The following is a 14,575-nucleotide window of genomic DNA, read 5'->3' as shown; positions in this document are numbered from 1 at the left end:
CTTCAAGTATTCACTCTTTTGATCGCTCACTCTCATAAATATCAATGGGCGATTTAAATTGTGGTCTAGCCAACCACAGCACAACACCCATGCATACACTTGAAGCAAGGTTATTGGCTATCAGGTCAGAAAGTAGTCATGCTGTTTGAGCTTTCACCCTGTAAACAATGGCATTAAAGTCAATTCCCATATCACCATGCCAGTATGTCACTCATGGTGGATTATAGCCGAGATGTTCCAAATCTTTGTGCTGCAGTTGCTCAAGTGAATATGAGTCAATCAGAAAGGGACCTACTTGGGTTCTCTGAATAATTCAGCATAATCTGCATCAATATCGTTATTGGTGTCATTGGGTTAACTTACAAGTTAGGCATCAGAATTATTTGAACAGCTTCATTTTAATTAATCATGCCAATGCACTTCTAATCTGAGTTTAGTTTCCTGCAACATAAGCTGCATCTCAAAAGAATGAAGTGAGTATAATTGAATACACTAACTAATATAATTAACACACAAAATGCTGAAGGAATTCAGCAGGCCAGGCAACATCCATGGAAAAGAGTAAACTTTTATTCTCAAAAGAGACACTGGGTTTCAGCCTGAAACATTGACTGCTTCCTCTTTTTCCTAGATGCTGCCTGGCCTGCTGAGTTCCTCCAGCATTTTGTGTGTGTTGCTTGGATTTTCAGCATATGCAGTTATTCTGAATTGCTATCAAATAATTATTGGGAATTAAAACAATGCTACGAAGTGAACAAACTGTTATAACTGTCATTAAGGTAAAATGACTGGGTCACAGAAACATATCCAATTTTGCGATACAACATAATAAGATTGTTTTCAGAAGAAAGTTAACACCCTCTAGAAATCCCAAGATTGGCCCCAGAGAAATAAAGAAGAAAAAGCTCCTCATAAGCAAAGAAATCTGCTTACCTCAAAGATTATGGAATATTAAAATCAACTTGTTCATTTTACTTCCAAATAATCAAGTCTCAAAAAATACAGCTTTTAGAAAATACAAAATTCAACTTAAAAACAGTACAAATAGTGACACGTTTTCTTTACAATGCTTCAGATCAACACCCTCAAGTTAATGCTATATGCTTAACTCCCTATCCTAAAATCATAAAACATGTACATTGAAATACAAATTTAATGATAAGGTGTCCAATGATACAGAACATAATCCTTTTGTTTCTGCATATTAGAAAAAAATTCAGTCACCAATTTCAAAGCTAAAAGTTAGGTTTTTTAAATCACTATGAATTTTATGATTCCCAGTAAAGGATTTAGAAGCTTAAACAGGGGTATCCCACTAAATAAAAATATTCTGTTTTTAGGCGAATTATCAAATCATAATATTGATATAGTTCAATTAAATTAGTCCTTTCAATGGGTAATATGGCTTTGTTTTATTTACCATTTATCTTTTCAAAGGTGAAATATTATAAATTCAGTTTCTTGTCTGCATTGAATTCGTGAAGTAATAGGCTCAAACTGGCCAATCTAGTCATAATTTGATGCTTGTGCATGCACTTCTTGCAAAGTCACCAGATATCAGAAATAAATAACATTAACATGATCCCTGTAAGAACTGGACTTTCTATTGCCCTGCTACTGATAGCAGTTAAATCCTAAACCGGTCCTCAGAATCAATGCAAGGATTCTCAATTCTTATTGTTAACTAGGAGCCATTGTAAAAAACCATAAATACTTGCTCTATTTATGCTACACCGTAAATTATCCATTGTCATTCACAGCCCAAGTTGTACATTCTTTTCCCTTTCTTTGACCAATGAGGATTTTTATCTGATTATGCTACATAAAGGGTATGCAAGATGTTTTTCAATGTAATGGCATTATTTTAGTGGAATTTTTTGTTGTCTGGCCTCACAAGTGAAGAATATGATGATGGGGGGGGGGTGGCCAATACCAACAGAACTGTGCTGCAGCATGAGTCACTACGCAAAGAATGTTGTGGACTAAGAAAATAAAGGGAGAAATAGGCATAAAAATGGCAACTAGCATGTTATATATAGTTTCTATTAGCTATTTAATTTGTGTTACTTGTAGAAGCTGATGGCACTGATACATTTACTTTAATGTTATTACGATATTAAATAGAAAGCATGTTAAGTTTGATTAACTTCTATTCTAATTACATTCTAATTTTTTTTTAAACTTTGCTTTTAAAATAAATTATACTTAACCCACATTTGTGGATTATGCAAGTTCACCTTAAGTGCCATTTAAAAAAGGTAGACCTATACATGCAGTAAAGAATCAAATTACTAGACAGTTAGTTACTTTGAGATGGAATCTTTCTTGTAGCACATTACCTAATAACATAGGTAAATGTTACCATCTACATTTTAACAGTATTCGTGACCATAATTTATCTGTATACTTCTTTTAAACCAATACTGCAAAAATGTTAAAAATACCCCTATACCCAGATCTCTCTCCCTGGTTAACTCTTGAAAACTGACATATTCAACATCGTCTTTAGCAGCACAGCAATAAAATCAATTTAGTGACCCAAGACAAACACTTCTTTGAAAGATAAAAATTAGCTCAGACTAAACGGAAAGGATTATTTTAATTGTTTAAAAAAAACATCGAAATTAAAATATTAACATCACTAAATGCACGTGATGCTATTTCAATTTCAAGTCTATTTAAAATATTACTAACGTTTTTGTAAATATAGATGCTGGAAATCTGAAATAAACACAGACTGAGTATATCCGGAATTTTCCATATTGACTGGAGTCGTCATTTATTTCTTTTGAACAAATAAATGTAAAAAAAATTCCCATCCAAAAACACCATCCCTTTCAACCAAAACAGCTCTGGTTCCTACATCTTTCCTTCTTCAAACCGTCATCAAATGATCTTCCGTATCATTCATCATACTGCATTGCCTCAATCTGAGATTTCTGCAAGTATTCGTTATTCATTTAACATTATTTCAGCAAATTAACGGGAACTGGATACATTTCACGAAAAGAAAATCAGGAAACATGCATTTAAAAAACATAACAGAGAACGGAATATTTTATTCCGTAACCATTCTGCGAAACAGATCATTGCCTATTCCAAATCCGCCTCGGTCGCATCAACCACAGCGGCTGCATGTCGCAATAAAAAGAATGCACTCTTTCCAAACTAACCGGTGGTGTAACTCCAGAAGCGCACAGCAGACAAAGGGAACGCCGATACGCTTGGTTCTTTTCAGGGCGATGCTTCCCAGCTCCCACCTTGAGTATGATCAAGGGATTCCTCGAGCGCGTTCGCTGCAAGGTCAATGTGTCTCGCCGCCCGCTCGCCCCCGTCCGCCTGCTCGTGCTCGTGCTCGCGCTCGCGCTCGCCGGGGGAGTGGGGGGGGGGATGATACTCAACTGCACAGCAGACCACCGGCCGCAGGTGACCGGCAACGATACCAGGTAGCTAATGGTTACCTCCTCACGTACCTTTCTTAACACACTACCTACCAGGGTCCGACTTTGCTCTCACACCCCAACACCCCCTAAAACTGAAGGCGCTCGCCGCTCACGCCGACTTTCAGCAGTTCTCCATCATTGTCCGCCCACCCAGCTGTCCTGTCACTCGGGCAACAAAACGCCTGCGCATGCGTTTCACCTGTCACTCAGAGACGGCCGGGCCGCATCATCTGCGCACGCTCCAACACCCCGCGCTAAGCAACCGTGATACAAGACACATGGAAACAAAATATTTCATTCATCAACAGATCAAAAAAAGGAACACATTATAATTATTAAATAACCTTTAAGGGATAATATACACGAGAAATTATGCAGATTCTGGAAATCCAAATCAACACACATAAAATGCTAGAGGAACTCTGCAGGTCAGACAGCATCTATGGAAATAAATAAAAACAGTCAACGTTCCGGGCTGATAACTTTCATTAGGACTGCAAAGGAAGGGGAAGATCCCGGAATTTAAAAAAAAGGTAGCGGAGGGTAAGAATAGCGAGAAGGTGATACTTAAAGGGCTGGAGATGAAAGACTCTGATAGGAAAGGAAATTCGCCCCTCTCTCTCCTGGTGATGCACCATCAACAACTCACTCTGAGACGTAAGAAACGAGATATCGGCTTTTATTGACTGGAAGAATGAACAACACTACATCCTGGAGAATGAGGCCGGGCTCAGGCCTCAATCGCCTTTATACAGGGGTCTGTGGGAGGAGCCACAGGAGCAGTCCAGACAGGTATATGTAGTTCACCACACCTGGTACATATTCCTGCGACAGAAATGCAACATCTGCCCGTTTACCTCCCCCTTCACATCGGTTCAAGGACCAAACAATCCCTCTAGGTGAGGCAACACCACACCTGTGCATAATTTTTGTCTAATGAATGCAGTGCTCCTGATGTGGCCCCCTCTACATTGGTGAGACCTGGCATAAATTGGCTGAGTGCTTTGTTAACACTTCCGCTCTATCTGCAAAAAGCGGAATTTCCTGGTGGCCAACCATTTAAATTCCTATTCTCATTTCCATTCCAATGTTTTCATCCTTGTCGTCCTCTTCTGTCATGATGAGGCCACTCTCAAGTTGGAAGAGCAACACCTCCTATTCCAAAACTACACATCCGAAATGTTAGAGGAACTCAGCACGCACAGTATGGAAAGAGTCACCGTTTTGGACCGAGGCACCCTTCTTCGGGACTGAGAAGAAAGGGAGAAGATGCTTGAATAAAAAGGGGAAGGATGGGGAGAGAGGCTATCTGAAAGGCGATAGGTGAAGCAAGTGGGTGGGAAAGGTCAAGGCTGGAGAGGGACGAATCTGACAGGAGAGGAGGGTGGACCATTAGAGAAAGGGAATGAGGGGGAGAGGATCCAGGGAGAAGTAACAGGCAGGTGAGAAGTGAAAGGTCAGAGTGGGAAATAAAGATCCAATCCGATTATATGAACATCAATTTCTCCTTCCAGGATATTTTTCTCTCCCCTCTTCTCTATTCCCCACTCTGGACTATTATCTTTTTCTTCTTCTTAAAAAGCATAAGATGCATTAACACCATTTACATCATTCAAGCACATCAATACTTTTTCAGAAAGTCTTCCACCAACTTTCCATCCATTTTTGTGTCACAACAGCCCCACATAATACAATGAGCATTAAAACCCCCACACCATATGCCCCTATTTTGCCCATTTCCACCCACACTTCCAATACATGAGGTGTTAACCTTTCATAATGGTTATAAAAATTATTTTTACTATTCATTCCCCATATTTCAACTACAATTGAGTCACAAACAATTCCAATTTCTGTAACTCTATGTGTTATCCCATTTTTGACAAATGTAGTCACTTCTTCTGCATTACCTATTTTGATTGTGTCTTATGTTAACATAACCTTGTGTCTTAAAACATAAAAAAAGATTTTAACCAGGTTTCCTGTACACATATTACATTAGGTTTATTTGGTAAATCTTGAATAAATTTCTTAAATTCTTGACCATGAGCTAACAAGCTTTTAGCATTCCATTGTAAGTTTAGAAAAACCATTAACAATCCTCCTTTGAAGTCTGAACATTATTTACTCCTCCTTGTCAGGCATCATTAATAACTTCCAGAGTCCAGTCTTTAATCTTTTACTGCAGCTTTTAAGATAATTTTATTTATTTTTCTGTCTTTTTAGTTTGTGCTGTACAATTTACCACATCTGTCACGAAAGTGAAAAACTACCTTATCTAACTTAATCTATCTGGATTCTGGATATTATAGGTCCCACTCCCATGGTCTCCTGTACTTTCTGCTGAGTCTTGGCACATGGTATGGCCATTTCCACCCGAACATGCTGCACTTCCACAGCTTTCTTATATACATAAGTAGAGCTACAGTATATTCTTCTCCACGGTTGCTAAATTTTAGCCTGACATCTTATCCACAATTACCATAATCATGTAAAACACACAAAATGCTGAAGAAACGCATCAAGTCAGGCAGCATCCATGGAAATGAACAGTCTATATTTCAGGCTGAGATCATTCTTCAGGACTGGAAAAGAAGGGGGAAGACTGCAGATTAAAAGGATGGGGGGGGGGGGGGGGAGGAGAATAGCCAGAAGGCTATTTGAAGCCAGGTGTTAGGTAAAAAGCTGGAGAGGAAGGAATCTGATAAGAGAAGAGAGTGGACCATAGGAGAAAGGGAAGGAGGAGGGGCACCACGAGGAGGAGATAGGCAGGTGAGAAGAAGTAAGAGACCAGAATGGGGAATAGAAGAAGTGGGAAGGGGAAGAGTACAGAAGAATAAATCAATAGTCATGCCATCAGGTTGGAGGCTACCCTGAGTGTGACCTCATTGTGGCACAAGAGGAGGCCATGGACCGATATTTTGGAATGGCAATTAGAAGGTTTGGCTACAATTAAGTTCCACTTTTGGTGGATGGAGAGGAGGTGGTTGACAAAGTGGTCCCCCAATTTACAACTGGTCTCACCAATGTAGAGGAGGCTGCACCAGATACAATATCAGACTCCAGCAGATATGCAGGTGAAGCATTGCCTCACCTGGAAGGACTGTTTGGGGTCCTAAATGGAGGTGAGAGAGGAGATGAATGGGCAGGTATAGCCCTTTGGTTGCTTACAGGGTTAATTTCAGAGAGCGAGATTAGTGAGGAGTGTTAAATGGGCAAGGGAATCACAGATGGAACGATTCCTGCGGAAATCAGAGTGAGATCAGTAAGATCCCTTTGGAGATGGTGGAAGTTGCACAGAATAATGTGTTGGATGCAGAGGCTTATGGGATGGTAGGTAAGAATAAGAGGAACTCTATCACTGTTAAGGTGGTGGGAAGATGGAGTGAGCGTGGATGTCTGGGAAATGGAGGAGATGTGGGTGAGGGCAGCATCAATGGTGGAGGAAGAGAAACCTCGTTCTTTGAAGGAGGAGGACATCTCTGATGTCCTGAGAAGGAAAGCCTCATCTTGGGAACAGGTGTGGTGGAAACTAAGGAATTGAGAAAAGGGAATAGCATTTTTACAGGAGACAGGGTTGCTAAGAGGTATAGTCAAGATAAATGTGGGAATCGGTAGGTTTATAAAAGATGTCGGTCGACAATTTATCTCCAGAGATGGAGACAGAGAGGTCAAGAAAAGGGAGGGAGGTGTCAGAAACGGACCAAGTGAATTCAAGGGCAGGGAGGAAATTGGAGGCAAAGTTGATGAAATTGACGAGCCCAGCATGGGTGCATGAAGCAGCAGTCATGATTTTGATGAATGTTAGACCAGGCTTTAGGAGTAAAATGGCCTAATTCTGTGTCCCTTTCATAGGTTCAAATGGTTTTTTTTTCAAAGTGATCAGCAAACCTCTGTACATGTGAACTCTATGCAACATGCATTCGCTATGTCTAGATAGATTCACGTTCTGTGCTGGCAACTGCGAATTAAACTATCGATCTTTCAGGCTGAGACCCTTCATCAAGACTGTTTATTATTCTCCGTAGACAGTCCTGATGAAGAATCTCAACCCAAAATATCGATTGTTTATTCCTCTCATAGATACGGCCTAACCTGCTGAGTTCCTCCAGCACTTTGTTCGTGCTCTTCATGCTAACCATAGCACTTTTTTCAATCCTTTCCATCAAACTGTAAAGCCTCCAGTCCAAATACCAGGTTGCCCCAACCTCAATAATCGAGGTGCGGCACACAGATGAAGATTGTGCATGTACACATTCCAACATATCATTGACTTGTTCACTGAAGTTTACATAAAATGGGCATTACTGTTTTCAGGGTGAGAAAAGCTCCAGGGTTGGTCGTTGAATTAGCCCTGACAAGGGATTCTCTTAAGGACATAAAACACATTCATTATTCTATGGTGAAATAGAATAGTGATTTAGATGCATATCATATTTTTTTACTGAGTTAAGAATTGTATGTAATTAGTTTTGCTACAACAAGTGTATGGGACATTGGAAAAAAAGTTGAATTTCCCCATGGGGATGAATAAAGTATCTATCTATCTATCTATCTATCTATCTATCTATCTATTACTTAAAGTTGAGAGATTATAACAACCTTAAATGTAACTGCTGACACTAAGATATCCTTCCCTTTTTTCTCAACTCTCTTTTCTATGAGCAGAATTCTCTATATATCCTTACCACTATCCTGGATATTAATCTGTTGACAAACTGATGAGACAGAACTTTTGGTATTTGAGAGCAACACAAACAAAAATGCTGGAGGAACTTAGCAGGTCAGGCATCATCTACGGAAATGAATTAACAGTTGATCTTTCCAGCTGAGATAACTGAGCAGGCCAGGCTCCTTGATTTCAGTCTGCTTCATTAATCCACCTGCTGCCATCTGTCAGTGACTAATCAGATTATCTTTATTGACCACAAGGCCAAGAGGTCTTACTTTTATTGCTTGAAGGAAATTACCTTAAATAAGTGAAACTGCAGTGTCATTTTTGTTCCAGGATCTAATCTGACATGAAGCCTCTTCACGTGGTCCTAACAAACAGGTTTCAGCAATATTGTCCTCTCCTGTAGTGTCAGCTGTTTAGTACAAATTTTAAAGTAATAAAATTTCAAGATTGTTTAATGTCATTTTCAGTACACAAGTGTAAAGGAGAAGAAATTAATTGTTATTTTGGATCCAATGCAGCATAAAAAACACAGTAGGTTAAAGAACACATTAATAAATAAATAAATAAAAATATAAGTAAATAAACACACACACTCAAAAACTTCTATAGTTGTACCGTGGAGAGCATTCTGACAGGCTGCATCACTGTCTGGTATGGAGGGGCTACTGCACAGGACTGAAAGAAGCTGCAGAAGGTTGTAAATCTAGTCAGCTTCATCTTGGGCACTAGCCTACAAAGTACCCAGGACATCTTCAGGGAGTGGTGTCTCAGAAAGGACCTCCAGCACCCAGGGCATGCCCTTTTCTCACTGCTACTGTTGGGTAGGAGGTACAGAAGCCTGAAGGCACACACTCAGTGATTCAGGAACAGCTTCTTCCCCTCTGCCATCTGATTCTTAAATGGATATTGAATCTTTGGACACTACCTCACTTTTTTAATATACAGTATTTCTGTTTTTGCACATTTTTAAAATGTATTCAATATATGTAATTGATTTACTTGTTTATTTATTTTTTAATTGTTATTATTATTATATATTTTCCCTGCTAGATTAACATTGAACTGCTGTTGCTAAGTTAATAAATTTTACGTCACATGCCAGTGATAATAAACCTGATTCTGATTCTGAGACAGCCTTTGTATATAGATTGATTGTATGTCCATAAAGTGACACTAGGCACCAGAGTGTCTGTACATAAGGTGACTGATAGGAAATGATAAAGAAATAGTCGCTGGAGGTGTGTAGGGGGTAGATTGGTGAGTGGAGGTGTTCATCCGCCTTCCTGCTCAGGGAAAGTAACTGCTTTAGAGTTTTATGATGTAGTGTGGATGCTATGTTAATGTTTCCCTTTAGGAGTGGGACAAATAGTACTTTATTTATTTATTTATTTATTAAATTTTAGAAATTACAAGGAATAAATGTGATAATAAAATAGTAAGAAAAATAATGTTGACCCTCCCCCCTCCCCTTAACCCTCCCCCCCTTAACCCTTATCTAAAAAAAAGAAAGAAGAAAAAGATTGCCTGGATATCGGAGGATCCCCACATGCTCCATGGAGTTCAAAATAATTTTGATATTTATTTTTACTTTCCCCAATTACTATGATTTTATCTTCAAAGGACCTGTGTATTTAATCCTATCTTTTGTAAGTATGGGAGCCAAATTTTCAAAAATATATCATATTCATTTCTTAGATTATACGTAATTTTTTCAAATGGAATACAACTATGTATTTCATTATTCCAATGATCCACAGTTAAATATAAATCAGATTTCCGACAAATAGTACTTGAGCAGGGTAGTAGGATCCTTCATGGCTCTTTTCCGGCTCCTTTCTGCATACATGTCCTTGATGGCAGGTAGGCTGGTGTTGGTGATGCGTTGGGCAGTTTTGAGTACCCATTCATTATTTCTGAATTATATTTCAGGTGGTTAAACACAAATTCAATAGTCAGAAATTACTCTTAGAATCAGAATCAGAAGCACTTTATTGCCAGTTTGTGAAAACCAGAATTGACTGTGGTTTGGTACCAAGCATAAAGCACAGGGCAACACCATAAGTGACACCCAATAGCAACCAACAATTTACAAGCCAATAATGCAAGCAGCCATTAGCTATTAACAATTAGCAGGATGCCCACATGTGCAATCATCAATAATCATGATTAAATTTTTAAGTGTGAACTTATGAACAGATTAGGTAACAGAACAAGGAGACCAGTTAATGGATGTTGTACAGGAGCAGTTGCGGTATTACACGTCAGTTTTGTTGAGAAGCTTCAGAGATGACACTTAGTCCTGGTGGTGATGGACTTGTAGCTCTCCCTGAAGGCAACTAGTTGAATAGGTGGCTTTTAGGGTAGGTGGATGCAGCAGTAATTTCTTCAGCTCTTTTCTTTACTCTGGTGTTGAACAGATCTTTTAGTATTGGTAGTTGACAGTCCTGATGAAGAGTCTCACCCAAACATTAACTGTTTACTCTTTTCCATAGATGTTGTCTGGCCTGCTGAGTCCCTCCAGCATTTTGAATGTGTTGCTTTGGATTTCCAGCATCTGTAGATTTTCTCATGTTTGTGAGTCAATGAACTTCTCCACTGGGTTGTTGCAACCTGGATGAGGAGAGGAAGAAAGCGGGGGGGAAATTGAACAGTTATAGAGACGGTCATAACGCTCTCAATGATAGCCGTGTAAAAATTCACAGGATATTCCCTGAGAAGTTAGGTTTCCTAAGCTGGCATAGGAAGAACAACCTCCGCTGGGCTTTCGTAATGATGAGTGAAAAGTGCTTTCCCACTCCAATGTAGAAAACACAGTCTGCATAGAATAACATATTGGCTGGGTGATTCATTCCAGTGCAAAAACGTTACCGCAACCTATAAAAGTAAACTAATCCTATAGAAAATGAAATGCTATATTCGGCTGTATTCAAGATATTCAATAGAGTACATTTACTTGTGTAACTGAAACACTCTTTCAGAGGCCTTTTAACTGACTTAATAATTTTTGACTATTAGCATTTCTAAGTCTTCCGGGATATAACTCAAAGACATGAAATTTCTATTTTATGACAGTATTGTAAATTTTATTGCACTGTAGATGTCAAAACCACAGGAAGACAGACACAAATATCCCTCTCTTATCCTGTCCTCACGGTTTGTACATTTCAGGGCTTCAGTTCTTTCACACTATGCATTACTGGGATATCATGCTTTCGGTCCATTTTTGGGTTTTGTGGATCTTTTTTGTTAACCAACTAGCCCCATTAAAGTTGGGAGATCGAGACCTGAGATATCCGATCCCATCATTGGCGAGTCCTGGGGTTGATCCTGAAGATCCAAGCCCGAAAGGTTGATTGGAAGTCCAGAAGTCGAAAACTGATGACTGAATTTCTGGGTCTGCAAGTCTGAGAGTCTACTGGGGGAGTCAGACATCCGATATCTGCAAGTTCACTAATGGCTGGAGGTGGCTGGTTCTGGGGTTGGAGAGCTGTCTGTGTGTGAGTGGGTGTTTGGGAGGGAGAAAGGGGGCTTGTTTTGCTGTTGTTGTTTTGCTGCTGTCATTCTGTTGTTGTTACTTGTTCCTACTGAACATTGTGGACATACTATATTTGCACTGGAATGTGTGGTGATACTTGTGAGCTGCCTCCAGCAGATCCTTAAGTTATGTTGGTTGGAAAAGCAAATGATGCATTTCACTGTATGTATCAACGTTCATGTGATAAATAAATAAAATAATCTGAGGTAGTTTGCTACACTTCTTGCAGGTATTTCTCTATCTTTCCTTCTGTATACTTCTGGGACTTGAACTGTTAACAGTAAGTGTGCCAAGGCTCTGGAGCAGTACAACCAACACACTCTGGATCCCCAGTAGGATAAAAATCTGATGTCAGCATCTTCTAGCACACCGACTCAACCTTACCTACTTTAGTCCTCTCACACTTATCAACTATAATGACTACTTCCTAAATTCTTCTGAGTTCCAGTTTTTTTTCACTTTTTGATAATTATCATTTTCACTCTGAATGAAGATTCATTAACCTTGAATCACTGAATGCAAGCAATCCACATTTCAAAACAGAGCTACGAGTAACCATTGATTCCCCTTCCCCCAACACCACCAAAAGCATACAAAAAGATAGGCTTAGTTTAAACATTTGGAAGATAAATGCCCTTTCTGCAAAATACTACCAGTGACAAAAAGATTCAACAAGATCCAAATAAATGTGCATGATGTTCACCCCAACTCCAGTACACTAACACAACACCGAGATGACTGAAGAAAAGTATCTTCTAAACACAAAACCAGCAGCAGCTTATGGTGTATCAAATTGCATTGATTCTCCACAATCCTACAAGCTCAGAAAAAGAAAAATATATATAGACAAGCAATAATAAGTGCTCAATGTGGTAATGCCACCAGCTCTGCAAGATCCTCCAAGTCAAGTATCAGGATCTGCAAACTAATGTCAGCATCACCTCAGCAGCACTGATCATGCTCAACCACCTCTGGTGGGTGGACCTCATTTCCTTAAACAGCCTGTCTGGAATGGGAAGAAATTTCCAGGAGGACAGAGAAAATTCAGGGACATGTTGAAAAGGTTGGAAAAAAAAGTAACCATCTCACCAGCCCGTGTGAATCTCAGACCAGTGCTAAATCATAATGAAGGAGGAACTTCTGTGAGGGCATGATGAAGTCTCTATGAATAGAACAACATAAACTACACAAACACAAGAAAATCTGCAGATGCTGTAAATCTAAAACAACACCAACAAAATGTTGGAGGAAGTCAGCAGGCCAGACAGCATCCATGGAAAAGAGTAAACAGGGTCTCGACCCAAAATGTCGGCTGTATATTCTTTCCCATTGATGCTGCCTGGCCTGCTGAGTTCCTCCAGCATTTTGTGTGTGTATCCAAAACTACTCACTTACCTAATTAAGTACTACCTGCCCCACAAGTCAAAGTCTGCAGCGTCCATCTAGGTCTTTCCACTTACCTCAGGATACACATAACAGGAGTAACATCAGATTATTGTTGAGCCAGCGAACTGCCCAAGAAGAAGAGAACTTCATTGTTTCAGATTTTTACCACAATTCCTTTGGAAGAGACAATCTGCTTTGATTTATCTCTTGGTGAAGCAGACAGAATCATTTAAAGATTATGTGGATATTTTTCCTAACTTCAATGATAATTTTAAATTAATGGCTTTTTGTTACCTATTCACAATTGAGGAAAAATACTACTTCCAGAGTCATCCTTTTAAAGCCATCAATTGTTCTGGAGATGGTCTCAGCTATCATTCTATGAAGCTATTGTTTCTTATCAGTGATAGCCTCCAGTAATCATACTCTTTAAACTGTTAAACGTTCTCTACGCGTAAATTGCTTGAACCCAAACAAGACTTGTAATATTTGACTTGATATTTCCAATTAATGTCTAGTCAAAGTTTCATTTTGAAAGAAAGATTTTAAAGCAAATGAAGTTAATGTGTTCTTTAAGATCTTCAAGATTGTTAACCCTCCCAGGTTTCTTGAAGTAGAAATCAAACCTGGAGGGCTAACAATCCTTGAAGTAATGAACAGTTAAGATATTGAAGAATTATGTTTGAAGTTATTCAAAAATCATAGATACAGCTTGCCTCTTTGAATGATTCCATAGTTTCACACTTGTTCTGATTGGATCTTCCTCTTCCCCCCTTTAAACTTAATTAGCAGATTTTTTAGCCCATTTCACTTACATCTCTGATATGCATCTGTAATTCCAATTACAGTTTGTTATTAAAACTTAAAATATTTTACTGATTAAATGTTTGGGGGAAATGCATTTCATCTCTCAAAAGAATAATGGTATGGGCTATGCAAAGAAGAGACTCCTGCAGAACACTGAATTGTGCAGTGGAGACGTCTTTCACCAATACTAAGGATCATAGCGTAATCTCTCCACTCATCTGCAGGCTGTAACCAGTATGTCCTAGGGGGCACCTTGAACAAGTAAAAAATCTCTGGGAGCACACTAGTATCCCCACCTACTTTATGATTCAAATTGAAATTGAAAATCTGGTTGATTGTGCCACAATGACAACCTCTCGCTCAACTAAAGAGCTGATTATCAACTACAGGAGCTCGAAGCCAGAGATTCATGAACCAGTATACATTAGGGGATCAGAAGTGGATAGGGTCAGTAATTCTAAATTCCATGCAGTTATCATTTCTGAAAATCTGTTCTGGAACCAGAATGTAAGTCCCATCACAAAGACATTTCTTAGGAGTTTGCAGAGATTTGCCATGCACCCAAAAACATTAACAAACTTCTATAGACCCTAAATGGTTGCATCGCAGGCTGGTCTAGAAACACCAATGCCCAAGTACAGAAAAGATTACAGAAAGTGGTGGATATACTGCCCATCATGGGCTAAGTGCTTCTCACCCTTGAGCACACTTAAGAACATAAGAAAT

The 14,575-nt window shown here is 39.2% G+C and overlaps 2 protein-coding genes across 2 annotated transcripts in view; both read right to left on the bottom strand.

The window, feature by feature from the left end:
* elovl4a (ELOVL fatty acid elongase 4a) overlaps positions 1–3,614 on the bottom strand; it is a 62,176-nt gene extending 58,562 nt beyond the window's left edge. The window contains exon 1 of the mRNA XM_073056427.1: positions 3,174–3,614. The gene's annotated coding sequence lies outside the window, so the exon portion shown is untranslated. The remainder of the gene's footprint in view (positions 1–3,173) is intronic.
* LOC140733296 (SH3 domain-binding glutamic acid-rich-like protein 3) overlaps positions 1–14,575 on the bottom strand; it is a 234,651-nt gene that overhangs the window by 110,230 nt on the left and 109,846 nt on the right. The gene's annotated exons all lie outside the window — the stretch shown is intronic.

This window comes from Hemitrygon akajei, chromosome 9 (assembly GCF_048418815.1).
Source record: "Hemitrygon akajei chromosome 9, sHemAka1.3, whole genome shotgun sequence".
NCBI classification, from domain to species: Eukaryota; Metazoa; Chordata; class Chondrichthyes; order Myliobatiformes; family Dasyatidae; genus Hemitrygon; species Hemitrygon akajei.
The sequence above is the reverse complement of the archived record's forward strand: the minus strand, read 5'-3'. Positions and strand labels throughout refer to the sequence as shown.